This window comes from Vicugna pacos, chromosome 8 (genome assembly GCF_048564905.1).
Source record: "Vicugna pacos chromosome 8, VicPac4, whole genome shotgun sequence".
Taxonomy (NCBI): Eukaryota; Metazoa; Chordata; class Mammalia; order Artiodactyla; family Camelidae; genus Vicugna; species Vicugna pacos.
This window is the reverse complement of record NC_132994.1, coordinates 78923683-78930436: the sequence shown is the minus strand read 5'-3', so window position 1 is coordinate 78930436 and position 6754 is coordinate 78923683. Positions and strand designations below refer to the sequence as shown.

The following is a 6754-nucleotide window of genomic DNA, read 5'->3' as shown; positions in this document are numbered from 1 at the left end:
GTTGGGGGCACATGCGTGCTGGCCAGCTGGCTCCAGTACGGAGTCCGGCCCTGACATACTCTTGCTGCGCCCCAGGCTCCACCGGCCTCTCCATCACGTCAGGGCAATCACGGGTGTTACATCCGTCAGCGGCTACCGTGGACCTGGTTAGAGCGTAGGCCAACTCAGCACCTGAACATCCCAACCAATTGTCGGCCAGGACAGTGGCAAGCAGGGTGGTCAAGCACAGCCACCAAGCCCGTCTGGCAGTGAAGTCAGGGGCAATGTCAGCCGACCTCAGCACCTGCCTGGTCTGACTGTGCCCTTTCCAAGCCCTGCGGCACCTTTGGGTGCTTCAACGCCTAAAACTTAAGATGCCTCCGGAGGAAAGTGATTTCAAGTGGAGAAACTGCTGGGAAGTTACTCCGGCTCTCCTGGGTCATTCGGGTCCAGACTCCATCCCGTGTGCAGGGGGCACGTGCGGGAAGAGCAGGGCTGCACCCAGGGCTCCGATCATCGGGGGGCATGTGGACCAGGAGAACAACACCGGAGCCCCCTACGGCCCTGCTGAGAGCAGCGGCGCTGGCCCTGGGAGTCGCTGGGTCCCTGGGGAGGAGACAGTCCCCGCAGAGGAGCAGGGGGCGGGCCGTCCTGCTCCTAAAGTCCCAAGGAGCTTCCACTCACCAGAGGCACCGCCAAGCTGCCCACTGGCCGGGTGGGGCCTGACCGCCGGGGAGACACCTGAGGCCTGACGTCTGAACACGGCGAGAAGCAAAGCAGGTGGGAGGGTGTTTCTCCTGCAGGCCGAGGGGCTGCGCCGACACGCTCCACCCAGAGTCACAGCAAACCCTCTTCTCGCCCGGGACTTTCTCCTTTAGCAGCGAGCTCTGGCCTCCTACCTGCACACGCCAGCGTCAGACCCGAGAGCAGCCCTGCACACGCCCGCCTCACGCGGATTGGGCCTCTCCTGACCCGCATCTCTGGGAGGGCGGAGCGGGGTTCACGACCGAGGTCTGGGTTCAGGCGACTGGATGGCCCTGCACCCACAAGACCAGGGACCAGCTGGTTTGCTCAGAGTCCGGGAGGCAGCGGAGCAGGGCTTGTCTGTGTCCCTGGGCACCTGGTTTCTGACTCTACTGTGTGTGGTGCCGTGGTGGCTGCCCACCATGAATAGGAACTCTGTTTCTTCTCATGTCCTCTCCCGCTCTGGCAGCACAGCGTTGAGGTGCGAGGCACTCACAGGCCCCTAGACTCAGTGAGGGCGCACACATGCCTCTTGCCTGCGTGCGGCCTGGGCGAGACACAGCCCCCCGGCTCCCTCAGCTTGTGCTGCCTCTCTGACAGCAAGGCTCGGGCCTGGGGGGCCGTCACAAGTGGGATCCACCGCCACCTGTCGCAGTTCACACGCCCCCTCTGCCCTGCCTTCAGGGCGGGGGGCCGGTCCCCACTCTTCCTGCAGGACTTTCTTGAACTCAGGTGACCGACAAAACCCTTCCGGGGTGAGCGTGTGAATCAGGGAGACAGGGAGCAGGCTGACTCCCTGGGGGCGGGCATCGGCAGGGCTGCAACGAGCCATCTCTGAAGCCCCACTGGAGCGGCACCGAGTGTCTGTTCTGTCCCCAGAGGTGACAGGCTGCATCAGGAGAGACCCAGGCCATGCTCGCCTGGCTGGCTCCACCTCCCTGGCTGGACCATGGCCACCCCGAGCCTTTCTTTCCCCAGTTCTCCAAAAAGGAAGGTGGTCATTGTCCCTCAGAAGACCTGTGTCAGAATCACTCAGGGAGTGTCACAGCTGCAGAAAAAACAAAAGCGAAAAGGCTTTAAACCACCAGGCACAAGTGTCCACTTCCTCCAGCAGCCAAACTCCTGTGGTTTCTGTGGGAAGCTTCTGCTCTCGGACACACCGGGGCCGGACTTGACTCAGCGAGGGCTCTGTGGGCGTGGAGGCCAGCAGTGTGGATGACTCCTTTGCAGAGGGCCTCTGCCCATGGTGGGATGGCTCCGAGGTGGTGCAGGACTCGTGCGTCCCTCTGTCTTTCGCTATTCTGTGCAGTCTGGACCCTGGCAGCCTCAGGCTGGGGCAGGGACTGCCACCACCCTGAAGAAGAGACACATACTTCATTCCACAACATCCAGATGTGGCCTTTGCAGCATCCCAGAGTTCTGCAAATATTCCAACGTTCCAGGCCTGGCTGTCTGACGGTGGGGCGTCCGTGTCTGCTCCCCAAGAACACACGTGATATCACTCAAGGCCCCACTGGGACACCCACAGCCTCACTGCTTGTAAAGAGTTTTGGCTCTGCAGCTGACCTGCGGCTGACCAGCAGTGCGGTCCCCAGGCCATCCTGGCTCTGTCCTGAACGACAGTTTCCATAAGGGCTTGTCTGAGGCCAGTCTGCAGAAGCTTGACCAGGGCCACAATATTTCTGAAGACACCGATGTAGTGAGCCGGCTCTTCACCAGGTCTTCATCTGCGTACAAGCCACCTGCCCGGTCCCTGCAGCCCCAAGGCCTGCACAGCAGGTGCAGGGTCCCATGGAGAGCCAAGATATGGATCTTGGCACCAGGAATGACTGGCTTTCAGGATTGCAGAGGCACATGTGTGCACACGCTCATGCACTCGCCAGCACAAAGAGGTGCGGGAGGTGGTCTCAGCACACCCCCATCCATTGTTCACCCAGGACCACCAGCTGCAGAGCTCTAGTTATGGCCTTGTGTGGGGGTGGCTTTGTGTCAGATGTCACCTCACTCCAAAGACCACGTGACTCCTTGCTGGCTCCTGTGGTCTCGGGTGCTGTCCTCCCCAAAGTCCTTCAGCCACCCGAGCCCTTAGCTCTGGTACCCGTCGGGGTGGCCTTCCTCCCTGACGGGGTGAGGCCCCGGGATTTGTCCCTCTGCTGCCTGAAAATGGAGGCAAGGGTCCAGCACATCTCACCTCCAGGTGCAGCAACAACCCAGAGCTGCTGCTGCTGCCCTCAGGCTCTGGAAGCTTCCAGAACAGACTCCGGAGAAGGAGCAGGGCCCACGTGCTTAAGGAGCCCACAATCAGGTATTTAGCTCCTAAACAGAACTCACTGGAAATAAGCAGGATCAGCTGGAACTTCTGTGTTCCTCGTATCAGTCCTTCCCCTGCTGAGAGGACTGAGGTGGCACCATGTGAAAGTGAAGAAAAATATTCCCACGAGTGAGTGGTGTGGTGAACGCATGAACACGGCAGCCCTAGTTCCCACATGACTAAAGGGCAGAACTAATGACTCAAGAAGCCACTAAAAATACGATTCTCCTGTTTTCCTCTTTTCTAGTTCCCATTGGATCAGAATCCTTGAAAAACAGAAAGTACCATTCTTTTGGGAGTTTCAGCTTCTCCTTGGCTGTGGTAGATTTTCCAGATTTAAGCCTGTTAGTGAGAGTTGGAAGCCATGACAGGGCTGTCCTATCCCAGCTGAATCTGGTTCCTATGACTCCTGTTGCTTCTCTGTCCTCAGCGAAGAGGACGTGAGGATCCTCAGGTTAGCAAACAGCCCGAAGAGATTATGTAAATGTCACACACACACATACACACACATACACATACACACATGCACAGAGACACACACGCACACACACACATACGTGGACAATTTCTGAAGATTCTACCTGACAAGCAGGTGCCCTCACACTGACTACTCTCTCTTCTAGTGAGTCTGCAGATAGCCAGGTACCAGTGGCTTCCTCGTCAGGAGCACCGGGTGTGAGGCCAGGGCTGAAGGCCTGGCTAGCAGGGCTCGTTACCCTCCTCTGGCCCTTTGGCCTTGTGATGTCACAGCTCTGGCATGGACACCAGGTGAGAAATCAAAGGACCAGAAGAAGTGGGGTTCCTCCCATTTCTTTCCCGCCTTCAACTGTCAGTGCTCCTTGACCAGAGGAGCTTTACTTACTCGTTTTTCCCCTGAAAACGTGTGGCAGTAAATGTTCATCAGAAACTCTGTCACTGCCTCTCAGGTGGGTGCTTTTCCCAGATGGAGAGAGGAGCTTCATTATGTTCCATCGCTGGCCCATGGCACAAATTCCAGTGGTTGGTGGTGGCTTCAAGGTGCAGAGAGGCAGCTGGCCGCGGCTGGCGTGCTCCGGGGGCTCTTTGAAGGCAGAGGAACCGGAGAAAGGACAGCCCCGGGCAGAGCTGAGAGTGAGGCCAGATGCAAGGGTCATGTCATAGCAAGGTTTGTCCCTATGGAATCCTGGTCGCCTCGAGCCCCGGTTCTCCTGTTTTGGAAAAAACAAACTTTCCCTCAAGAGCTTAATTCTTCCCACTCTTCAGTGTGGCAACTTTGGCCTCTGAGCTCTTGGTAAACACGTGACATCAACATGTTGGAAATAAACAGGAAGTCACGTCGCGGGAGGGGGTGGGTGCAGCCCCCAGTGCACCAGGCTGTGCCCTGCGGTGTGATTGCTGCGCGGCTGCGGTCAGGGTTGGTGCTGGTTCAGGGGCGGGTGTGGGGAGGTCAGGTCCTTTCTCTCCCTGTCTCTCCTCAGTTCTGTCTGCCGCCTCCTCCAACCTATCTCCTTTGCACATGTTTTCTTGTCTCCCGCCCTCAGCACCCGGTTTCCTCCTTCCTCCCTGATGTGCTTCTCCCGTCACCCTGAGCTCTTGGGCCAATTACACACCTTCCCCTTGACCCTTCTGCTCTCCGGATGGTGGTGCCATGCAGGTGTGAACACGCATGCACACGCTCTTCCCATAGTCCTTCCAGACCCCTCTCTTCCAGGAGCAGAGCAGACGCAGGGACGGATTCATGCCAGACTGTGCCTGGGCCTCTGCCCCAGGCGCCAGTTCTCCTGAAATGAGATGGAAAAGGAGGCTGTGCTGGCAGCCACTTGCCACACCGGCCAGATGGCCCTGCTCCCTGGGGCAGCACCGGCATGACTGAGGTCCTGCCCTGGAAGCTGCTCGCTGGCATCTCCTCACGCCTCCGAGAGCCCGCCAGCCCAGCACCCTCTGGGGACCGGAGCAAACGCGGAAGCCGCTCGGCCCCTCAGCCCCGTGTGCTTGTTCCGTGGGCACGTCCACCTGCTGCTGGACCACAGCCCTTGTGAGTGGATTTGCATGGATTTGGTCCCAGGAAGTGCTGAGAATGGCAGATGTGTGCGCCCAACCTCGCAGGGCTCTGCATGCTGGGGAGTGGGCCCAAAGCAACTACAGTCCAGCCCGGGGAGGGCTGTGGGGTAACAGAGAGCCAATTAGTGGTGATGTTCATGCGTGAGCAGCCGGCCAGCCCCCACCGGCTGCCATGGTGCTGTGAAGCCGTGCACATGATTCCCCTGCTGGTTACATCATAGGAATCCGAGAGAGGAAACCTGTTGGATCTGGACTTTCTCTCCCTGGTGGACCGGGAGCCATGCTGCCTGTAAATAAAGATGCACGCCTTCAAGGAGGAGCTTCAGTGCTTTTGCAGAACGATCGTCCCAAGTCCCAGGGCACATTCCCCAGCTCATTCCACTGCCTTCCTCTCTCACTAAAAATTCCACTTAAATTTTTCTTTTTTTAAAGTTTTATTGAAACATAGTCAGCTTACAATGTTGTGTTAATTTCTGGTGTACAGCATGGTTGTAGAGACTTGCTTGAGGTCAGGTGAAGGGGCCTTGGTTTTACAGAGTCAGAGGGTGACCGGCATCCTGGTTTCTGGGGGCCGAGGCCTTTCCCCAGACACAGGACTTGCAGCACTAGAGCCAGGACGGTCCTGGCAAACCGGGAAGGTGGGGACCCTAGGTTGGCACTCAGGGATGGGTAGTGAACAGTAGGAGGGAGCAGCGACCTTAGGGCCTGACCGAGGATCACTTGGAGGAGGTGCCCCTTATCAGCAGAAAGAAGATGCAGCCACCCCTCTTTGGGTGCTCTGGAAAGATGAAAGCGGTGGGGCGTCCAGTATGTGTCTGCTCTCTGCCACTGGCACCAGTGGCATCTGTAAGAAAAGGAACTGTGCCCAGTGACCCCAGTGCCCTGCAGTGAACGTGGTAAAGCTGTCTTTCATGAGCCTACCAAACACGCCTTAGATGTATTTGTGTAGTTACCTGTTCTGATTAAAGGCTGCAAATACGTCTACTGTGGAGACAGGGGCCACGAGACGTGCAGCCTCAGGGAGAGGATGCTCCTCCGAGTCCTCTGCTGCTTTCCTCAACAGGAAGGGAGATCCCCTGCGATGCCGAGTCTCCGCCAGTCACCGCAGCGCCCCAGAGCCGCGGGCGCCTGCAGCCGGCAAATGTAAGCTCGCTCGGGGCCGGGAGGTAGGCTGGGTGGTGCAGGAGCGCCTGCTGTCTGGGTCGTGACCCATCCGGCTGGGCTCTGGCAGCGTGGACACGGCCCCGGCGGCTCCTCTGACGGCCAGGCAGCTCCGCGGTGGGGGGTAGGGGGCGGGGCAGGAAAGACAGCAGTTGGGGCGCGCACGCCCCCCCCACTTCTGTCCTCCTCGAGTGCCTCGCCGGGGGCACTGGTCCTCCTGACCCGGTGGGTCTCCTGCAGCTTTAAAATCCGGCTTTTCTGGTGATGCTCAGACAAGAGCCACCCACTGACCCTGAAACCATGTGGGCGACCCCGGGCCTGACTTCTGGTGAAAGGTGGCTGGCTGGGAGAAATCCGGTCTAGGACACCCTAGGAGGCCCACCCTCCCTTTGCAGAAAGGTGATAACAGAACAGAAAGAAACCTGTTTACAAAGTCAGTCATTTAAGGAGACTGTGTACAGATCCACTTTGCCTCAGCGCTGCTCTCTGGAGTGAGCCCAGGGCGCTGCCCCGCAGGGT

At 58.6% G+C, this 6754-nt stretch overlaps 1 long non-coding RNA gene across 1 annotated transcript; it reads left to right on the top strand.

The window, feature by feature from the left end:
- The first annotated feature begins 4333 nt into the window (after nt 1–4333).
- Nucleotides 4334–5379, top strand: LOC140697949 (uncharacterized). The gene is made up of 3 exons (XR_012075338.1): nt 4334–4427; nt 4725–5048; nt 5296–5379. It is a non-coding gene; the product is annotated as an uncharacterized lncRNA (long non-coding RNA).
- The last annotated feature ends 1375 nt before the right edge of the window (nt 5380–6754 follow it).